Source organism: Oryzias latipes, chromosome 1 (assembly GCF_053564925.1).
Source record: "Oryzias latipes strain Hd-rR chromosome 1, Olatipes_Hd-rR_3.1".
Classification (NCBI taxonomy): Eukaryota; Metazoa; Chordata; class Actinopteri; order Beloniformes; family Adrianichthyidae; genus Oryzias; species Oryzias latipes.
This window is the reverse complement of record NC_136237.1, coordinates 10,908,638-10,931,395: the sequence shown is the minus strand read 5'-3', so window position 1 is coordinate 10,931,395 and position 22,758 is coordinate 10,908,638. Positions and strand designations below refer to the sequence as shown.

The following is a 22,758-nucleotide window of genomic DNA, read 5'->3' as shown; positions in this document are numbered from 1 at the left end:
GTTTTTAATGGGCATTGGTGTAAAGACATGTAGTATGATTCCCAATGAGGGTACATCTAAAGGACTGTATTTGATGGTCAACAGACAGGAGCTCAGGATAATGGAGAATGAGGGCATCGATCCCTCTACCTCTCACATGCAAAGCGAGCGCTCTACCACTTGAGCTAATTCCCCTACGAATCAACTGTGTTTTTATGCCAAATGTTTAATGACACTTTTTGTATGGCTGTGACAGTTCTTCGTAGCTTCGGTGCATATCCAAACACTGTTTTTGCGGCTTTTTCTCTCCAAAATATCAACTTTTTCCAGTGGTTAAAAACCACACGATTCTATATTTGCCTCCACAGTTGCAAAGCTAATGCTAGAAGGGTTGGACACGCCATGTTTACAAAGATAATATAAACACACGGGCCATCTACAAGGATCTGCAGATTTGAAACTTGACTCATTACCAACTCTGCCAAATGAAAGGTAATCAACAAACAAGTCGTTCTGATCTTTACCTTTTCTGATGGTGAATTTGCATGCATCTTTTTACTCGCAGTCAACCACTCTGTCAGCATGTACATAGACTCATTTCTTATCATGATCAAGAGCGCTCAATGAATGTCACTCTGGCTTTTGGGGAACCCACGGAATTCTAATCATTGACATCAACACCTGAAAGCCACAGAGGCACAATCTGTCAAGAACAGAAATCCCTGATCAACAAGTATTCCTTAAAGGTAAATTCCATACCAACAACAGACCAAACTCTGCAACTCATCTCATAAGTACATGCTTCTTGCACCAACAGTTTGATGAAACGTAGATACAAAAGAAAATGTTGTGCAGAATGTGGACATCTATCCCCCTTGTTCTCACATGCAAAGCAAGCACTCTGCCATTTGAAGTAATTCCCTAGCAAAATGCTCTGATTGGTTGCTCAAATCCAAAAGTCCTTTTGGCCACAATGAGAGCACAGGTCCTTCTAACCTTGTTGTATATCCACATACTGGCACATTTTTAGTTTTTAAAAAATCCCAACTTGCTTGAGTAGCTGGAAATAATGGGCTACCTCAAGATGCCACAGGCCGCACGAGGCCAATGATGGCATACGAGTTTATGAGACCAGTGGTGTCACGAAAGAATTGAATTCCAGATGAGGTGTCCGAGAGGTTAAGGAGATGGACTGCTAATCCATTGTGCTTTGCACGCATGGGTTCAAATCCCATCCTCATTGTGTATTTTTTCTTTTGGAGTGTCAACAGACGTTCAGTAGCACCATGACAAGTTTTAAGCTGTGTTCACACCAAATGCAATTTGTGTGTAAGGATTGTCCACATTCACTCCTACACCAATGTTCTGATTATATTCAAGGGTCCTGTGGTGTGTTTAGCATTCAGCGTGTCAAGTCATTTTCGGACATACATCGTGAGACGAATTTGACAAGCGTATAAAGGCAGCTAGCTGCCCCACTCAAATGTGACACCGAATCGAACTCAGTGTGAAAGCAGCATTACACTCATGCCCCTCTTCTAAGTAGTTACATTCTTACCAACATCCAAAACAACAGCAGCAATACCCAACAAGAAAAGGTCTTATGAATGCATTCATGCAGTTGCATCTATCACCTTGTCTGCGTCAACTGCACTCACACTATCTTTGTTGATGGTTGCAAGGAGCAGGTGTTTCAGTAAACACTTTCAAAGCCCTGACTTGAATGAAAGCTTTTGTCATAAACATCTGAAAGACAGTAAGGTAGTTGCAGCAGTTTGAAAGCTCGGTCATCATTTTGCAATGTTTTTAATGGGCATTGGTGTAAAGACATGTAGTATGATTCCCAATGAGGGGACATCTAAAGGACTGTATTTGATGATCAACAGACAGGCGCTCAGGATAATGGAGAATGAGGGCATCGATCCCTCTACCTCTCACATGCAAAGCGAGCGCTCTACCACTTGAGCTAATTACCCTACGAATCAACTGTGTTTTTATGCCAAATGTTTAATGACACTTTTTGTATGGCTGTGACAGTTCTTCGTAGCTTCGGTGCATATCCAAACACTGTTTTTGCGGCTTTTTCTCTCCAAAATATCAACTTTTTCCAGTGGTTAAAAACCACACGATTCTATATTTGCCTCCACAGTTGCAAAGCTAATGCTAGAAGGGTTGGACACGCCATGTTTACAAAGATAATATAAACACAGGGCCATCTACAAGGATCTGCAGATTTGAAACTTGACTCATTACCAACTCTGCCAAATGAAAGGTAATCAACAAACAAGTCGTTCTGATCTTTACCTTTTCTGATGGTGAATTTGCATGCATCTTTTTACTCGCAGTCAACCACTCTGTCAGCATGTACATAGACTCATTTCTTATCATGATCAAGAGCGCTCAATGAATGTCACTCTGGCTTTTGGGGAACCCACGGAATTCTAATCATTGACATCAACACCTGAAAGCCACAGAGGCACTATTTGTCAAGAACAGAAATCCCTGATCAACAAGTATTCCTTAAAGGTAAATTCCATACCAACAACAGACCAAACTCTGCAACTCATCTCATAAGTACATGCTTCTTGCACCAACAGTTTGATGAAACGTAGATACAAAAGAAAATGTTGTGCAGAATGTGGACATCTATCCCCCTTGTTCTCACATGCAAAGCAAGCACTCTGCCATTTGAAGTAATTCCCTAGCAAAATGCTCTGATTGGTTGCTCAAATCCAAAAGTCCTTTTGGCCACAATGAGAGCACAGGTCCTTCTAACCTTGTTGTATATCCACATACTGGCACATTTTTAGTTTTTAAAAAATCCCAACTTGCTTGAGTAGCTGGAAATAATGGGCTACCTCAAGATGCCACAGGCCGCACGAGGCCAATGATGGCATACGAGTTCATGAGACCAGTGGTGTCACGAAAGAATTGAGTTCCAGATGAGGTGTCCGAGAGGTTAAGGAGATGGACTGCTAATCCATTGTGCTTTGCACGCATGGGTTCAAATCCCATCCTCATTGTGTATTTTTTCTTTTGGAGTGTCAACAGACGTTCAGTAGCACCATGACAAGTTTTAAGCTGTGTTCACACCAAATGCAATTTGTGTGTAAGGATTGTCCACATTCACTCCTACACCAATGTTCTGATTATATTCAAGGGTCCTGTGGTGTGTTTAGCATTCAGCGTGTCAAGTCATTTTCGGACATACATCGTGCGACGAATTTGAATAGTGTATAAAGGCAGCTAGCTGCCCCACTCAAATGTGACACCGAATCGAACTCAGTGTGAAAGCAGCATTACACTCATGCCCCTCTTCTAAGTAGTTACATTCTTACCAACATCCAAAGCAACAGCAGCAATACCCAACAAGAAAAGGTCTTATGAATGCATTCATGCAGTTGCATCTATTACCTTGTCTGCGTCAACTGCACTCACACTATCTTTGTTGATGGTTGCAAGGAGCAGGTGTTTCAGTAAACACTTTCAAAGCCCTGACTTGAATGAAAGCTTTTGTCATAAACATCTGAAAGACAGTAAGGTAGTTGCAGCAGTTTGAAAGCTCGGTCATCATTTTGCAATGTTTTTAATGGGCATTGGTGTAAAGACATGTAGTATGATTCCCAATGAGGGTACATCTAAAGGACTGTATTTGATGATCAACAGACAGGAGCTCAGGATAATGGAGAATGAGGGCATCGATCCCTCTACCTCTCACATGCAAAGCGAGCGCTCTACCACTTGAGCGAATTACCCTACGAATCAACTGTGTTTTTATGCCAAATGTTTAATGACACTTTTTGTATGGCTGTGACAGTTCTTCGTAGCTTCGGTGCATATCCAAACACTGTTTTTGTGGCTTTTTCTCTCCAAAATATCAACTTTTTCCAGTGGTTAAAAACCACACGATTCTATATTTGCCTCCACAGTTGCAAAGCTAATGCTAGAAGGGTTGGACACGCCATGTTTACAAAGATAATATAAACCCACGGGCCATCTACAAGGATCTGCAGATTTGAAACTTGACTCATTACCAACTCTGCCAAATGAAAGGTAATCAACAAACAAGTCGTTCTGATCTTTACCTTTTCTGATGGTGAATTTGCATGCATCTTTTTACTCGCAGTCAACCACTCTGTCAGCATGTACATAGACTCATTTCTTATCATGATCAAGAGCGCTCAATGAATGTCACTCTGGCTTTTGGGGAACCCACGGAATTCTAATCATTGACATCAACACCTGAAAGCCACAGAGGCACAATCTGTCAAGAACAGAAATCCCTGATCAACAAGTATTCCTTAAAGGTAAATTCCATACCAACAACAGACCAAACTCTGCAACTCATCTCATAAGTACATGCTTCTTGCACCAACAGTTTGATGAAACGTAGATACAAAAGAAAATGTTGTGCAGAATGTGGACATCTATCCCCCTTGTTCTCACATGCAAAGCAAGCACTCTGCCATTTGAAGTAATTCCCTAGCAAAATGCTCTGATTGGTTGCTCAAATCCAAAAGTCCTTTTGGCCACAATGAGAGCACAGGTCCTTCTAACCTTGTTGTATATCCACATACTGGCACATTTTTAGTTTTTAAAAAATCCCAACTTGCTTGAGTAGCTGGAAATAATGGGCTACCTCAAGATGCCACAGGCCGCACGAGGCCAATGATGGCATACGAGTTTATGAGACCAGTGGTGTCACGAAAGAATTGAATTCCAGATGAGGTGTCCGAGAGGTTAAGGAGATGGACTGCTAATCCATTGTGCTTTGCACGCATGGGTTCAAATCCCATCCTCATTGTGTATTTTTTCTTTTGGAGTGTCAACAGACGTTCAGTAGCACCATGACAAGTTTTAAGCTGTGTTCACACCAAATGCAATTTGTGTGTAAGGATTGTCCACATTCACTCCTACACCAATGTTCTGATTATATTCAAGGGTCCTGTGGTGTGTTTAGCATTCAGCGTGTCAAGTCATTTTCGGACATACATCGTGCGACGAATTTGACAAGTGTATAAAGGCAGCTAGCTGCTCCACTCAAATGTGACACCGAATCGAACTCAGTGTGAAAGCAGCATTACACTCATGCCCCTCTTCTAAGTAGTTACATTCTTACCAACATCCAAAGCAACAGCAGCAATACCCAACAAGAAAAGGTCTTATGAATGCATTCATGCAGTTGCATCTATTACCTTGTCTGCGTCAACTGCACTCACACTATCTTTGTTGATGGTTGCAAGGAGCAGGTGTTTCAGTAAACACTTTCAAAGCCCTGACTTGAATGAAAGCTTTTGTCATAAACATCTGAAAGACAGTAAGGTAGTTGCAGCAGTTTGAAAGCTCGGTCATCATTTTGCAATGTTTTTAATGGGCATTGGTGTAAAGACATGTAGTATGATTCCCAATGAGGGTACATCTAAAGGACTGTATTTGATGATCAACAGACAGGAGCTCAGGATAATGGAGAATGAGGGCATCGATCCCTCTACGTCTCACATGCAAAGCGAGCGCTCTACCACTTGAGCTAATTACCCTACGAATCAACTGTGTTTTTATGCCAAATGTTTAATGACACTTTTTGTATGGCTGTGACAGTTCTTCGTAGCTTCGGTGCATATCCAAACACTGTTTTTGCGGCTTTTTCTCTCCAAAATATCAACTTTTTCCAGTGGTTAAAAACCACACGATTCTATATTTGCCTCCACAGTTGCAAAGCTAATGCTAGAAGGGTTGGACACGCCATGTTTACAAAGATAATATAAACCCACGGGCCATCTACAAGGATCTGCAGATTTGAAACTTGACTCATTACCAACTCTGCCAAATGAAAGGTAATCAACAAACAAGTCGTTCTGATCTTTACCTTTTCTGATGGTGAATTTGCATGCATCTTTTTACTCGCAGTCAACCACTCTGTCAGCATGTACATAGACTCATTTCTTATCATGATCAAGAGCGCTCAATGAATGTCACTCTGGCTTTTGGGGAACCCACGGAATTCTAATCATTGACATCAACACCTGAAAGCCACAGAGGCACAATCTGTCAAGAACAGAAATCCCTGATCAACAAGTATTCCTTAAAGGTAAATTCCATACCAACAACAGACCAAACTCTGCAACTCATCTCATAAGTACATGCTTCTTGCACCAACAGTTTGATGAAACGTAGATACAAAAGAAAATGTTGTGCAGAATGTGGACATCTATCCCCCTTGTTCTCACATGCAAAGCAAGCACTCTGCCATTTGAAGTAATTCCCTAGCAAAATGCTCTGATTGGTTGCTCAAATCCAAAAGTCCTTTTGGCCACAATGAGAGCACAGGTCCTTCTAACCTTGTTGTATATCCACATACTGGCACATTTTTAGTTTTTAAAAAATCCCAACTTGCTTGAGTAGCTGGAAATAATGGGCTACCTCAAGATGCCACAGGCCGCACGAGGCCAATGATGGCATACGAGTTTATGAAACCAGTGGTGTCACGAAAGAATTGAATTCCAGATGAGGTGTCCGAGAGGTTAAGGAGATGGACTGCTAATCCATTGTGCTTTGCACGCATGGGTTCAAATCCCGTCCTCATTGTGTATTTTGTCTTTTGGAGTGTCAACAGACGTTGTTCAGTAGCACCATGACAAGTTTTAAGCTGTGTTCACACCAAATGCAATTTTTGTGTAAGGATTGTCCACATTCACTCCTACATCAATGTTCTGATTATATTCAAGGGTCCTGTGGTGTGTTTAGCATTCAGCGTGTCAAGTCATTTTCGGACATACATCGTGCGACGAATTTGACAAGCGTATAAAGGCAGCTAGCTGCCCCACTCAAATGTGACACCGAATCGAACTCAGTGTGAAAGCAGCATTACACTCATGCCCCTCTTCTAAGTAGTTACATTCTTACCAACATCCAAAACAACAGCAGCAATACCCAACAAGAAAAGGTCTTATGAATGCATTCATGCAGTTGCATCTATTACCTTGTCTGCGTCAACTGCACTCACACTATCTTTGTTGATGGTTGCAAGGAGCAGGTGTTTCAGTAAACACTTTCAAAGCTTTAAAAGCCCTGACTTGAATGAAAGCTTTTGTCATAAACATCTGAAAGACAGTGAGGTAGTTGCAGCAGTTTGAAAGCTCGGTCATCATTTTGCAATGTTTTTAATGGGCATTGGTGTAAAGACATGTAGTATGATTCCCAATGAGGGTACATCTAAAGGACTGTATTTGATGATCAACAGACAGGAGCTCAGGATAATGAGGGCATCGATCCCTCTACCTCTCACATGCAAAGCGAGCGCTCTACCACTTGAGCTAATTACCCTACGAATCAACTGTGTTTTTATGCCAAATGTTTAATGACACTTTTTGTATGGCTGTGACAGTTCTTCGTAGCTTCGGTGCATATCCAAACACTGTTTTTGCGGCTTTTTCTCTCCAAAATATCAACTTTTTCCAGTGGTTAAAAACCACACGATTCTATATTTGCCTCCACAGTTGCAAAGCTAATGCTAGAAGGGTTGGACACGCCATGTTTACAAAGATAATATAAACACACGGGCCATCTACGAGGATCTGCAGATTTGAAACTTGACTCATTACCAACTCTGCCAAATGAAAGGTAATCAACAAACAAGTCGTTCTGATCTTTACCTTTTCTGATGGTGAATTTGCATGCATCTTTTTACTCGCAGTCAACCACTCTGTCAGCATGTACATAGACTCATTTCTTATCATGATCAAGAGCGCTCAATGAATGTCACTCTGGCTTTTGGGGAACCCACGGAATTCTAATCATTGACATCAACACCTGAAAGCCACAGAGGCACTATCTGTCAAGAACAGAAATCCCTGATCAACAAGTATTCCTTAAAGGTAAATTCCATACCAACAACAGACCAAACTCTGCAACTCATCTCATAAGTACATGCTTCTTGCACCAACAGTTTGATGAAACGTAGATACAAAAGAAAATGTTGTGCAGAATGTGGACATCTATCCCCCTTGTTCTCACATGCAAAGCAAGCACTCTGCCATTTGAAGTAATTCCCTAGCAAAATGCTCTGATTGGTTGCTCAAATCCAAAAGTCCTTTTGGCCACAATGAGAGCACAGGTCCTTCTAACCTTGTTGTATATCCACATACTGGCACATTTTTAGTTTTTAAAAAATCCCAACTTGCTTGAGTAGCTGGAAATAATGGGCTACCTCAAGATGCCACAGGCCGCACGAGGCCAATGATGGCATACGAGTTTATGAGACCAGTGGTGTCACGAAAGAATTGAATTCCAGATGAGGTGTCCGAGAGGTTAAGGAGATGGACTGCTAATCCATTGTGCTTTACACGCATGGGTTCAAATCCCATCCTCATCGTGTATTTTTTCTTTTGGAGTGTCAACAGACGTTCAGTAGCACCATGACAAGTTTTAAGCTGTGTTCACACCAAATGCAATTTGTGTGTAAGGATTGTCCACATTCACTCCTACACCAATGTTCTGATTATATTCAAGGGTCCTGTGGTGTGTTTAGCATTCAGCGTGTCAAGTCATTTTCGGACATACATCGTGCGACGAATTTGACAAGCGTATAAAGGCAGCTAGCTGCCCCACTCAAATGTGACACCGAATCGAACTCAGTGTGAAAGCAGCATTACACTCATGCCCCTCTTCTAAGTAGTTACATTCTTACCAACATCCAAAACAACAGCAGCAATACCCAACAAGAAAAGGTCTTATGAATGCATTCATGCAGTTGCATCTATTACCTTGTCTGCGTCAACTGCACTCACACTATCTTTGTTGATGGTTGCAAGGAGCAGGTGTTTCAGTAAACACTTTTAAAGCCCTGACTTGAATGAAAGCTTTTGTCATAAACATCTGAAAGACAGTAAGGTAGTTGCAGCAGTTTGAAAGCTCGGTCAGCATTTTGCAATGTTTTTAATGGGCATTGGTGTAAAGACATGTAGTATGATTCCCAATGAGGGTACATCTAAAGGACTGTATTTGATGATCAACAGACAGGAGCTCAGGATAATGGAGAATGAGGGCATCGATCCCTCTACCTCTCACATGCAAAGCGAGCGCTCTACCACTTGAGCTAATTCCCCTACGAATCAACTGTGTTTTTATGCCAAATGTTTAATGACACTTTTTGTATGGCTGTGACAGTTCTTCGTAGCTTCGGTGCATATCCAAACACTGTTTTTGCGGCTTTTTCTCTCCAAAATATCAACTTTTTCCAGTGGTTAAAAACCACACGATTCTATATTTGCCTCCACAGTTGCAAAGCTAATGCTAGAAGGGTTGGACACGCCATGTTTACAAAGATAATATAAACACACAGGCCATCTACAAGGATCTGCAGATTTGAAACTTGACTCATTACCAACTCTGCCAAATGAAAGGTAATCAACAAACAAGTCGTTCTGATCTTTACCTTTCCTGATGGTGAATTTGCATGCATCTTTTTACTCGCAGTCAACCACTCTGTCAGCATGTACATAGACTCATTTCTTATCATGATCAAGAGCGCTCAATGAATGTCACTCTGGCTTTTGGGGAACCCACGGAATTCTAATCATTGACATCAACACCTGAAAGCCACAGAGGCACTATCTGTCAAGAACAGAAATCCCTGATCAACAAGTATTCCTTAAAGGTAAATTCCATACCAACAACAGACCAAACTCTGCAACTCATCTCATAAGTACATGCTTCTTGCACCAACAGTTTGATGAAACGTAGATACAAAAGAAAATGTTGTGCAGAATGTGGACATCTATCCCCCTTGTTCTCACATGCAAAGCAAGCACTCTGCCATTTGAAGTAATTCCCTAGCAAAATGCTCTGATTGGTTGCTCAAATCCAAAAGTCCTTTTGGCCACAATGAGAGCACAGGTCCTTCTAACCTTGTTGTATATCCACATACTGGCACATTTTTAGTTTTTAAAAAATCCCAACTTGCTTGAGTAGCTGGAAATAATGGGCTACCTCAAGATGCCACAGGCCGCACGAGGCCAAACGAGTTTATGAGACCAGTGGTGTCACGAAAGAATTGAATTCCAGATGAGGTGTCCGAGAGGTTAAGGAGATGGACTGCTAATCCATTGTGCTTTGCACGCATGGGTTCAAATCCCATCCTCATCGTGTATTTTTTCTTTTGGAGTGTCAACAGACGTTCAGTAGCACCATGACAAGTTTTAAGCTGTGTTCACACCAAATGCAATTTGTGTGTAAGGATTGTCCACATTCACTCCTACACCAATGTTCTGATTATATTCAAGGGTCCTGTGGTGTGTTTAGCATTCAGCGTGTCAAGTCATTTTCGGACATACATCGTGAGACGAATTTGACAAGCGTATAAAGGCAGCTAGCTGCCCCACTCAAATGTGACACCGAATCGAACTCAGTGTGAAAGCAGCATTACACTCATGCCCCTCTTCTAAGTAGTTACATTCTTACCAACATCCAAAACAACAGCAGCAATACCCAACAAGAAAAGGTCTTATGAATGCATTCATGCAGTTGCATCTATTACCTTGTCTGCGTCAACTGCACTCACACTATCTTTGTTGATGGTTGCAAGGAGCAGGTGTTTCAGTAAACACTTTCAAAGCCCTGACTTGAATGAAAGCTTTTGTCATAAACATCTGAAAGACAGTAAGGTAGTTGCAGCAGTTTGAAAGCTCGGTCAGCATTTTGCAATGTTTTTAATGGGCATTGGTGTAAAGACATGTAGTATGATTCCCAATGAGGGTACATCTAAAGGACTGTATTTGATGATCAACAGACAGGAGCTCAGGATAATGGAGAATGAGGGCATCGATCCCTCTACCTCTCACATGCAAAGCGAGCGCTCTACCACTTGAGCTAATTACCCTACGAATCAACTGTGTTTTTATGCCAAATGTTTAATGACACTTTTTGTATGGCTGTGACAGTTCTTCGTAGCTTCGGTGCATATCCAAACACTGTTTTTGCGGCTTTTTCTCTCCAAAATATCAACTTTTTCCAGTGGTTAAAAACCACACGATTCTTTATTTGCCTCCACAGTTGCAAAGCTAATGCTAGAAGGGTTGGACACGCCATGTTTACAAAGATAATATAAACACACGGGCCATCTACAAGGATCTGCAGATTTGAAACTTGACTCATTACCAACTCTGCCAAATGAAAGGTAATCAACAAACAAGTCGTTCTGATCTTTACCTTTTCTGATGGTGAATTTGCATGCATCTTTTTACTCGCAGTCAACCACTCTGTTAGCATGTACATAGACTCATTTCTTATCATGATCAAGAGCGCTCAATGAATGTTACTCTGGCCTTTGGGGAACCCACGGAATTCTAATCATTGACATCAACACCTGAAAGCCACAGAGGCACTATCTGTCAAGAATAGAAAGCCCTGATCAACAAGTATTCCTTAAAGGTAAATTCCATACCAACAACAGACCAAACTCTGCAACTCATCTCATAAGTACATGCTTCTTGCACTAACAGTTTGATGAAACGTAGATACAAAAGAAAATGTTGTGCAGAATGTGGACATCTATCCCCCTTGTTCTCACATGCAAAGCAAGCACTCTGCCATTTGAAGTAATTCCCTAGCAAAATGCTCTGATTGGTTGCTCAAATCCAAAAGTCCTTTTGGCCACAATGAGAGCACAGGTCCTTCTAACCTTGTTGTATATCCACATACTGGCACATTTTTAGTTTTTAAAAAATCCCAACTTGCTTGAGTAGCTGGAAATAATGGGCTACCTCAAGATGCCACAGGCCGCACGAGGCCAATGATGGCATACGAGTTTATGAGACCAGTGGTGTCACGAAAGAATTGAATTCCAGATGAGGTGTCCGAGAGGTTAAGGAGATGGACTGCTAATCCATTGTGCTTTGCACGCATGGGTTCAAATCCTGTCCTCATTGTATATTTTGTCTTTTGGAGTGTCAACAGACGTTGTTCAGTAGCACCATGACAAGTTTTAAGCTGTGTTCACACCAAATGCAATTTGTGTGTAAGGATTGTCCACATTCACTCCTACACCAATGTTCTGATTATATTCAAGGGTCCTGTGGTGTGTTTAGCATTCAGCGTGTCAAGTCATTTTCGGACATACATCGTGAGACGAATTTGACAATCGTATAAAGGCAGCTAGCTGCCCCACTCAAATGTGACACCGAATCGAACTCAGTGTGAAAGCAGTATTACACTCATGCCCCTCTTCTAAGTAGTTACATTTTACCAACATCCAAAACAACAGCAGCAATACCCAACAAGAAAAGGTCTTATGAATGCATTCATGCAGTTGCATCTATTACCTTGTCTGCGTCAACTGCACTCACACTATCTTTGTTGATGGTTGCAAGGAGCAGGTGTTTCAGTAAACACTTTCAAAGCCCTGACTTGAATGAAAGCTTTTGTCATAAACATCTGAAAGACAGTAAGGTAGTTGCAGCAGTTTGAAAGCTCGGTCAGCATTTTGCAATGTTTTTAATGGGCATTGGTGTAAAGACATGTAGTATGATTCCCAATGAGGGTACATCTAAAGGACTGTATTTGATGATCAACAGACAGGAGCTCAGGATAATGGAGAATGAGGGCATCGATCCCTCTACCTCTCACATGCAAAGCGAGCGCTCTACCACTTGAGCTAATTCCCCTACGAATCAACTGTGTTTTTATGCCAAATGTTTAATGACACTTTTTGTATGGCTGTGACAGTTCTTCGTAGCTTCGGTGCATATCCAAACACTGTTTTTGCGGCTTTTTCTCTCCAAAATATCAACTTTTTCCAGTGGTTAAAAACCACACGATTCTATATTTGCCTTCACAGTTGCAAAGCTAATGCTAGAAGGGTTGGACACGCCATGTTTACAAAGATAATATAAACCCACGGGCCATCTACAAGGATCTGCAGATTTGAAACTTGACTCATTACCAACTCTGCCAAATGAAAGGTAATCAACAAACAAGTCGTTCTGATCTTTACCTTTTCTGATGGTGAATTTGCATGCATCTTTTTACTCGCAGTCAACCACTCTGTCAGCATGTACATAGACTCATTTCTTATCATGATCAAGAGCGCTCAATGAATGTCACTCTGGCTTTTGGGGAACCCACGGAATTCTAATCATTGACATCAACACCTGAAAGCCACAGAGGCACTATCTGTCAAGAACAGAAATCCCTGATCAACAAGTATTCCTTAAAGGTAAATTCCATACCAACAACAGACCAAACTCTGCAACTCATCTCATAAGTACATGCTTCTTGCACCAACAGTTTGATGAAACGTAGATACAAAAGAAAATGTTGTGCAGAATGTGGACATCTATCCCCCTTGTTCTCACATGCAAAGCAAGCACTCTGCCATTTGAAGTAATTCCCTAGCAAAATGCTCTGATTGGTTGCTCAAATCCAAAAGTCCTTTTGGCCACAATGAGAGCACAGGTCCTTCTAACCTTGTTGTATATCCACATACTGGCACATTTTTAGTTTTTAAAAAATCCCAACTTGCTTGAGTAGCTGGAAATAATGGGCTACCTCAAGATGCCACAGGCCGCACGAGGCCAATGATGGCATACGAGTTTATGGGACCAGTGGTGTCACGAAAGAATTGAATTCCAGATGAGGTGTCCGAGAGGTTAAGGAGATGGACTGCTAATCCATTGTGCTTTGCACGCATGGGTTCAAATCCCATCCTCATCGTGTATTTTGTCTTTTGGAGTGTCAACAGACGTTGTTCAGTAGCACCATGACAAGTTTTAAGCTGTGTTCACACCAAATGCAATTTGTGTGTAAGGATTGTCCACATTCACTCTTACATCAATGTTCTGATTATATTCAAGGGTCCTGTGGTGTGTTTAGCATTCAGCGTGTCAAGTCATTTTCGGACATACATCGTGCAACGAATTTGACAAGCGTCGAAAGGCAGCTAGCTGCCCCACTCAAATGTGACACCGAATCGAACTCAGTGTGAAAGCAGTATTACACTCATGCCCCTCTTCTAAGTAGTTACATTTTACCAACATCCAAAACAACAGCAGCAATACCCAACAAGAAAAGGTCTTATGAATGCATTCATGCAGTTGCATCTATTACCTTGTCTGCGTCAACTGCACTCACACTATCTTTGTTGATGGTTGCAAGGAGCAGGTGTTTCAGTAAACACTTTCAAAGCCCTGACTTGAATGAAAGCTTTTGTCATAAACATCTGAAAGACAGTAAGGTAGTTGCAGCAGTTTGAAAGCTCGGTCAGCATTTTGCAATGTTTTTAATGGGCATTGGTGTAAAGACATGTAGTATGATTCCCAATGAGGGTACATCTAAAGGACTGTATTTGATGATCAACAGACAGGAGCTCAGGATAATGGAGAATGAGGGCATCGATCCCTCTACCTCTCACATGCAAAGCGAGCGCTCTACCACTTGAGCTAATTCCCCTACGAATCAACTGTGTTTTTATGCCAAATGTTTAATGACACTTTTTGTATGGCTGTGACAGTTCTTCGTAGCTTCGGTGCATATCCAAACACTGTTTTTGCGGCTTTTTCTCTCCAAAATATCAACTTTTTCCAGTGGTTAAAAACCACACGATTCTATATTTGCCTCCACAGTTGCAAAGCTAATGCTAGAAGGGTTGGACACGCCATGTTTACAAAGATAATATAAACCCACGGGCCATCTACAAGGATCTGCAGATTTGAAACTTGACTCATTACCAACTCTGCCAAATGAAAGGTAATCAACAAACAAGTCGTTCTGATCTTTACCTTTTCTGATGGTGAATTTGCATGCATCTTTTTACTCGCAGTCAACCACTCTGTTAGCATGTACATAGACTCATTTCTTATCATGATCAAGAGCGCTCAATGAATGTTACTCTGGCCTTTGGGGAACCCACGGAATTCTAATCATTGACATCAACACCTGAAAGCCACAGAGGCACTATCTGTCAAGAACAGAAAGCCCTGATCAACAAGTATTCCTTAAAGGTAAATTCCATACCAACAACAGACCAAACTCTGCAACTCATCTCATAAGTACATGCTTCTTGCACCAACAGTTTGATGAAACGTAGATACAAAAGAAAATGTTGTGCAGAATGTGGACATCTATCCCCCTTGTTCTCACATGCAAAGCAAGCACTCTGCCATTTGAAGTAATTCCCTAGCAAAATGCTCTGATTGGTTGCTCAAATCCAAAAGTCCTTTTGGCCACAATGAGAGCACAGGTCCTTCTAACCTTGTTGTATATCCACATACTGGCACATTTTTAGTTTTTAAAAAATCCCAACTTGCTTGAGTAGCTGGAAATAATGGGCTACCTCAAGATGCCACAGGCCGCACGAGGCCAATGATGGCATACGAGTTTATGAGACCAGTGGTGTCACGAAAGAATTGAATTCCAGATGAGGTGTCCAAGAGGTTAAGGAGATGGACTGCTAATCCATTGTGCTTTGCACGCATGGGTTCAAATCCTGTCCTCATTGTATATTTTGTCTTTTGGAGTGTCAACAGACGTTGTTCAGTAGCACCATGACAAGTTTTAAGCTGTGTTCACACCAAATGCAATTTGTGTGTAAGGATTGTCCACATTCACTCTTACATCAATGTTCTGATTATATTCAAGGGTCCTGTGGTGTGTTTAGCATTCAGCGTGTCAAGTCATTTTCGGACATACATCGTGCGACGAATTTGACAAGCGTATAAAGGCAGCTAGCTGCCCCACTCAAATGTGACACCGAATCGAACTCAGTGTGAAAGCAGTATTACACTCATGCCCCTCTTCTAAGTAGTTACATTTTACCAACATCCAAAACAACAGCAGCAATACCCAACAAGAAAAGGTCTTATGAATGCATTCATGCAATTGCATCTATTACCTTGTCTGCGTCAACTGCACTCACACTATCTTTGTTGATGGTTGCAAGAAGCAGGTGTTTCAGTAAACACTTTCAAAGCCCTGACTTGAATGAAAGCTTTTGTCATAAACATCTGAAAGACAGTAAGGTAGTTGCAGCAGTTTGAAAGCTCGGTCAGCATTTTGCAATGTTTTTAATGGGCATTGGTGCAAAGACATGTAGTATGATTCCCAATGAGGGTACATCTAAAGGACTGTATTTGATGATCAACAGACAGGAGCTCAGGATAATGGAGAATGAGGGCATCGATCCCTCTACCTCTCACATGCAAAGCGAGCGCTCTACCACTTGAGCTAATTCCCCTACGAATCAACTGTGTTTTTATGCCAAATGTTTAATGACACTTTTTGTATGGCTGTGACAGTTCTTCGTAGCTTCGGTGCATATCCAAACACTGTTTTTGCGGCTTTTTCTCTCCAAAATATCAACTTTTTCCAGTGGTTAAAAACCACACGATTCTATATTTGCCTTCACAGTTGCAAAGCTAATGCTAGAAGGGTTGGACACGCCATGTTTACAAAGATAATATAAACCCACGGGCCATCTACAAGGATCTGCAGATTTGAAACTTGACTCATTACCAACTCTGCCAAATGAAAGGTAATCAACAAACAAGTCGTTCTGATCTTTACCTTTTCTGATGGTGAATTTGCATGCATCTTTTTACTCGCAGTCAACCACTCTGTCAGCATGTACATAGACTCATTTCTTATCATGATCAAGAGCGCTCAATGAATGTCACTCTGGCTTTTGGGGAACCCACGGAATTCTAATCATTGACATCAACACCTGAAAGCCACAGAGGCACTATCTGTCAAGAACAGAAATCCCTGATCAACAAGTATTCCTTAAAGGTAAATTCCATACCAACAACAGACCAAACTCTGCAACTCATCTCATAAGTACATGCTTCTTGCACCAACAGTTTGATGAAACGTAGATACAAAAGAAAATGTTGTGCAGAATGTGGACATCTATCCCCCTTGTTCTCACATGCAAAGCAAGCACTCTGCCATTTGAAGTAATTCCCTAGCAAAATGCTCTGATTGGTTGCTCAAATCCAAAAGTCCTTTTGGCCACAATGAGAGCACAGGTCCTTCTAACCTTGTTGTATATCCACATACTGGCACATTTTTAGTTTTTAAAAAATCCCAACTTGCTTGAGTAGCTGGAAATAATGGGCTACCTCAAGATGCCACAGGCCGCACGAGGCCAATGATGGCATACGAGTTTATGAGACCAGTGGTGTCACGAAAGAATTGAATTCCAGATGAGGTGTCCGAGAGGTTAAGGAGATGGACTGCTAATCCATTGTGCTTTGCATGCATGGGTTCAAATCCCATCCTCATTGTGTATTTTTTCTTTTGGAGTGTCAACAGACGTTCAGTAGCACCATGACAAGTTTTAAGCTGTGTTCACACCAAATGCAATTTGTGTGTAAGGATTGTCCACATTCACTCCTACACCAATGTTCTGATTATATTCAAGGGTCCTGTGGTGTGTTTAGCATTCAGCGTGTCAAGTCATTTTCGGACATACATCGTGCGACGAATTTGACAAGCGTATAAAGGCAGCTAGCTGCCCCACTCAAATGTGACACAGAATCGAACTCAGTGTGAAAGCAGCATTACACTCATGCCCCTCTTCTAAGTAGTTACATTCTTACCAACATCCAAAACAACAGCAGCAATACCCAACAAGAAAAGGTCTTATGAATGCATTCATGCAGTTGCATCTATTACCTTGTCTGCGTCAACTGCACTCACACTATCTTTGTTGATGGTTGCAAGGAGCAGGTGTTTCAGTAAACACTTTCAAAGCCCTGACTTGAATGAAAGCTTTTGTCATAAACATCTGAAAGACAGTAAGGTAGTTGCAGCAGTTTGAAAGCTCGGTCAGCATTTTGCAATGTTTTTAATGGGCATTGGTGTAAAGACATGTAGTATGATTCCCAATGAGGGTACATCTAAAGGACTGTATTTGACAATCAACAGACAGGAGCTCAGGATAATGGAGAATGAGGGCATCGATCTCTCTACCTCTCACATGCAAAGCGAGCGCTCTTCCACTTGAGCTAATTCCCCTACAAATAAACTGTGTTTTTATGCCAAATGTTTAATGACACTTTTTGTATGGCTGTGACAGTTCTTCGTAGCTTTGGTGCATATCCAAACACTGTTTTTGCGGCTTTTTCTCTCCAAAATATCAACTTTTTCCAGTGGTTAAAAACCACACGATTCTATATTTGCCTCCACAGTTGCAAAGCTAATGCTAGAAGGGTTGGACACGCCATGTTTACAAAGATAATATAAACCCACGGGCCATCTACAAGGATCTGCAGATTTGAAACTTGACTCATTACCAACTCTGCCAAATGAAAGGTAATCAACAAACAAGTCGTTCTGATCTTTACCTTTTCTGATGGTGAATTTGCATGCATCTTTTTACTCGCAGTCAACCACTCTGTCAGCATGTACATAGACTCATTTCTTATCATGATCAAGAGCGCTCAATGAATGTCACTCTGGCTTTTGGGGAACCCACGGAATTCTAATCATTGACATCAACACCTGAAAGCCACAGAGGCACTATCTGTCAAGAACAGAAATCCCTGATCAACAAGTATTCCTTAAAGGTAAATTCCATACCAACAACAGACCAAACTCTGCAACTCATCTCATAAGTACATGCTTCTTGCACCAACAGTTTGATGAAACGTAGATACAAAAGAAAATGTTGTGCAGAATGTGGACATCTATCCCCCTTGTTCTCACATGCAAAGCAAGCACTCTGCCATTTGAAGTAATTCCCTAGCAAAATGCTCTGATTGGTTGCTCAAATCCAAAAGTCCTTTTGGCCACAATGAGAGCACAGGTCCTTCTAACCTTGTTGTATATCCACATACTGGCACATTTTTAGTTTTTAAAAAATCCCAACTTGCTTGAGTAGCTGGAAATAATGGGCTACCTCAAGATGCCACAGGCCGCACGAGGCCAATGATGGCATACGAGTTTATGAGACCAGTGGTGTCACGAAAGAATTGAATTCCAGATGAGGTGTCCGAGAGGTTAAGGAGATGGACTGCTAATCCATTGTGCTTTGCATGCATGGGTTCAAATCCCATCCTCATTGTGTATTTTTTCTTTTGGAGTGTCAACAGACGTTCAGTAGCACCATGACAAGTTTTAAGCTGTGTTCACACCAAATGCAATTTGTGTGTAAGGATTGTCCACATTCACTCCTACACCAATGTTCTGATTATATTCAAGGGTCCTGTGGTGTGTTTAGCATTCAGCGTGTCAAGTCATTTTCGGACATACATCGTGCGACGAATTTGACAAGCGTATAAAGGCAGCTAGCTGCCCCACTCAAATGTGACACAGAATCGAACTCAGTGTGAAAGCAGCATTACACTCATGCCCCTCTTCTAAGTAGTTACATTCTTACCAACATCCAAAACAACAGCAGCAATACCCAACAAGAAAAGGTCTTATGAATGCATTCATGCAGTTGCATCTATTACCTTGTCTGCGTCAACTGCACTCACACTATCTTTGTTGATGGTTGCAAGGAGCAGGTGTTTCAGTAAACACTTTCAAAGCCCTGACTTGAATGAAAGCTTTTGTCATAAACATCTGAAAGACAGTAAGGTAGTTGCAGCAGTTTGAAAGCTCGGTCAGCATTTTGCAATGTTTTTAATGGGCATTGGTGTAAAGACATGTAGTATGATTCCCAATGAGGGTACATCTAAAGGACTGTATTTGACAATCAACAGACAGGAGCTCAGGATAATGGAGAATGAGGGCATCGATCTCTCTACCTCTCACATGCAAAGCGAGCGCTCTTCCACTTGAGCTAATTCCCCTACAAATAAACTGTGTTTTTATGCCAAATGTTTAATGACACTTTTTGTATGGCTGTGACAGTTCTTCGTAGCTTTGGTGCATATCCAAACACTGTTTTTGCGGCTTTTTCTCTCCAAAATATCAACTTTTTCCAGTGGTTAAAAACCACACGATTCTATATTTGCCTCCACAGTTGCAAAGCTAATGCTAGAAGGGTTGGACACGCCATGTTTACAAAGATAATATAAACCCACGGGCCATCTACAAGGATCTGCAGATTTGAAACTTGACTCATTACCAACTCTGCCAAATGAAAGGTAATCAACAAACAAGTCGTTCTGATCTTTACCTTTTCTGATGGTGAATTTGCATGCATCTTTTTACTCGCAGTCAACCACTCTGTCAGCATGTACATAGACTCATTTCTTATCATGATCAAGAGCGCTCAATGAATCTCACTCTGGCTTTTGGGGAACCCACGGAATTCTAATCATTGACATCAACACCTGAAAGCCACAGAGGCACTATCTGTCAAGAACAGAAATCCCTGATCAACAAGTATTCCTTAAAGGTAAATTCCATACCAACAACAGACCAAACTCTGCAACTCATCTCATAAGTACATGCTTCTTGCACCAACAGTTTGATGAAACGTAGATACAAAAGAAAATTTTGTGCAGAATGTGGACATCTATCCCCCTTGTTCTCACATGCAAAGCAAGCACTCTGCCATTTGAAGTAATTCCCTAGCAAAATGCTCTGATTGGTTGCTCAAATCCAAAAGTCCTTTTGGCCACAATGAGAGCACAGGTCCTTCTAACCTTGTTGTATATCCACATACTGGCACATTTTTAGTTTTTAAAAAATCCCAACTTGCTTGAGTAGCTGGAAATAATGGGCTACCTCAAGATGCCACAGGCCGCACGAGGCCAATGATGGCATACGAGTTTATGAGACCAGTGGTGTCACGAAAGAATTGAATTCCAGATGAGGTGTCCGAGAGGTTAAGGAGATGGACTGCTAATCCATTGTGCTTTGCATGCATGGGTTCAAATCCCATCCTCATTGTGTATTTTTTCTTTTGGAGTGTCAACAGACGTTCAGTAGCACCATGACAAGTTTTAAGCTGTGTTCACACCAAATGCAATTTGTGTGTAAGGATTGTCCACATTCACTCCTACACCAATGTTCTGATTATATTCAAGGGTCCTGTGGTGTGTTTAGCATTCAGCGTGTCAAGTCATTTTCGGACATACATCGTGCGACGAATTTAACAAGCGTATAAAGGCAGCTAGCTGCCCCACTCAAATGTGACACAGAATCGAACTCAGTGTGAAAGCAGCATTACACTCATGCCCCTCTTCTAAGTAGTTACATTCTTACCAACATCCAAAACAACAGCAGCAATACCCAACAAGAAAAGTTCTTATGAATGCATTCATGCAGTTGCATCTATTACCTTGTCTGCGTCAACTGCACTCACACTATCTTTGTTGATGGTTGCAAGGAGCAGGTGTTTCAGTAAACACTTTCAAAGCCCTGACTTGAATGAAAGCTTTTGTCATAAACATCTGAAAGACAGTAAGGTAGTTGCAGCAGTTTGAAAGCTCGGTCAGCATTTTGCAATGTTTTTAATGGGCATTGGTGTAAAGACATGTAGTATGATTCCCAATGAGGGTACATCTAAAGGACTGTATTTGATGATCAACAGACAGGAGCTCAGGATAATGGAGAATGAGGGCATCGATCCCTCTACCTCTCACATGCAAAGCGAGCGCTCTACCACTTGAGCTAATTCCCCTACGAATCAACTGTGTTTTTATGCCAAATGTTTAATGACACTTTTTGTATGGCTGTGACAGTTCTTCGTAGCTTTGGTGCATATCCAAACACTGTTTTTGCGGCTTTTTTCTCCAAAATATCAACTTTTTCCAGTGGTTAAAAACCACACGATTCTATATTTGCCTCCACAGTTGCAAAGCTAATGCTAGAAGGGTTGGACACGCCATGTTTACAAAGATAATATAAACACACGGGCCATCTACAAGGATCTGCAGATTTGAAACTTGACTCATTACCAACTCTGCCAAATGAAAGGTAATCAACAAACAAGTCGTTCTGATCTTTACCTTTTCTGATGGTGAATTTGCATGCATCTTTTTACTCGCAGTCAACCACTCTGTCAGCATGTACATAGACTCATTTCTTATCATGATCAAGAGCGCTCAATGAATGTCACTCTGGCTTTTGGGGAACCCACGGAATTCTAATCATTGACATCAACACCTGAAAGCCACAGAGGCACTATCTGTCAAGAACAGAAATCCCTGATCAACAAGTATTCCTTAAAGGTAAATTCCATACCAACAACAGACCAAACTCTGCAACTCATCTCATAAGTACATGCTTCTTGCACCAACAGTTTGATGAAACGTAGATACAAAAGAAAATGTTGTGCAGAATGTGGACATCTATCCCCCTTGTTCTCACATGCAAAGCAAGCACTCTGCCATTTGAAGTAATTCCCTAGCAAAATGCTCTGATTGGTTGCTCAAATCCAAAAGTCCTTTTGGCCACAATGAGAGCACAGGTCCTTCTAACCTTGTTGTATATCCACATACTGGCACATTTTTAGTTTTTAAAAAATCCCAACTTGCTTGAGTAGCTAGAAATAATGGGCTACCTCAAGATGCCACAGGCCGCACGAGGCCAATGATGGCATACGAGTTTATGAGACCAGTGGTGTCACGAAAGAATTGAATTCCAGATGAGGTGTCCGAGAGGTTAAGGAGATGGACTGCTAATCCATTGTGCTTTGCACGCATGGGTTCAAATCCCATCCTCATTGTGTATTTTTTCTTTTGGAGTGTCAACAGACGTTCAGTAGCACCATGACAAGTTTTAAGCTGTGTTCACACCAAATGCAATTTGTGTGTAAGGATTGTCCACATTCACTCCTACACCAATGTTCTGATTATATTCAAGGGTCCTGTGGTGTGTTTAGCATTCAGC

At 41.4% G+C, this 22,758-nt stretch overlaps 11 non-coding genes across 11 annotated transcripts; all 11 read left to right on the top strand.

Moving 5' to 3' along the window:
- The first annotated feature begins 1,140 nt into the window (after window positions 1-1,140).
- trnas-gcu (transfer RNA serine (anticodon GCU)) lies at window positions 1,141-1,222 on the top strand. Its single transcript has one exon. It is a non-coding gene; the product is annotated as a tRNA-Ser (tRNA).
- Window positions 1,223-2,920: 1,698 nt separating this feature from the next.
- On the top strand, window positions 2,921-3,002 carry trnas-gcu (transfer RNA serine (anticodon GCU)). Its single transcript has one exon. It is a non-coding gene; the product is annotated as a tRNA-Ser (tRNA).
- A 1,699-nt stretch (window positions 3,003-4,701) lies between these two features.
- Window positions 4,702-4,783, top strand: trnas-gcu (transfer RNA serine (anticodon GCU)). Its single transcript has one exon. It is a non-coding gene; the product is annotated as a tRNA-Ser (tRNA).
- Window positions 4,784-6,482: 1,699 nt separating this feature from the next.
- On the top strand, window positions 6,483-6,564 carry trnas-gcu (transfer RNA serine (anticodon GCU)). The gene has a single exon. It is a non-coding gene; the product is annotated as a tRNA-Ser (tRNA).
- A 1,704-nt stretch (window positions 6,565-8,268) lies between these two features.
- Window positions 8,269-8,350, top strand: trnas-gcu (transfer RNA serine (anticodon GCU)). The gene has a single exon. It is a non-coding gene; the product is annotated as a tRNA-Ser (tRNA).
- A 1,690-nt stretch (window positions 8,351-10,040) lies between these two features.
- On the top strand, window positions 10,041-10,122 carry trnas-gcu (transfer RNA serine (anticodon GCU)). Its single transcript has one exon. It is a non-coding gene; the product is annotated as a tRNA-Ser (tRNA).
- A 3,482-nt stretch (window positions 10,123-13,604) lies between these two features.
- On the top strand, window positions 13,605-13,686 carry trnas-gcu (transfer RNA serine (anticodon GCU)). The gene has a single exon. It is a non-coding gene; the product is annotated as a tRNA-Ser (tRNA).
- Window positions 13,687-17,170: 3,484 nt separating this feature from the next.
- On the top strand, window positions 17,171-17,252 carry trnas-gcu (transfer RNA serine (anticodon GCU)). Its single transcript has one exon. It is a non-coding gene; the product is annotated as a tRNA-Ser (tRNA).
- Window positions 17,253-18,951: 1,699 nt separating this feature from the next.
- trnas-gcu (transfer RNA serine (anticodon GCU)) lies at window positions 18,952-19,033 on the top strand. Its single transcript has one exon. It is a non-coding gene; the product is annotated as a tRNA-Ser (tRNA).
- A 1,699-nt stretch (window positions 19,034-20,732) lies between these two features.
- Window positions 20,733-20,814, top strand: trnas-gcu (transfer RNA serine (anticodon GCU)). Its single transcript has one exon. It is a non-coding gene; the product is annotated as a tRNA-Ser (tRNA).
- A 1,698-nt stretch (window positions 20,815-22,512) lies between these two features.
- trnas-gcu (transfer RNA serine (anticodon GCU)) lies at window positions 22,513-22,594 on the top strand. Its single transcript has one exon. It is a non-coding gene; the product is annotated as a tRNA-Ser (tRNA).
- Window positions 22,595-22,758: the final 164 nt, after the last annotated feature.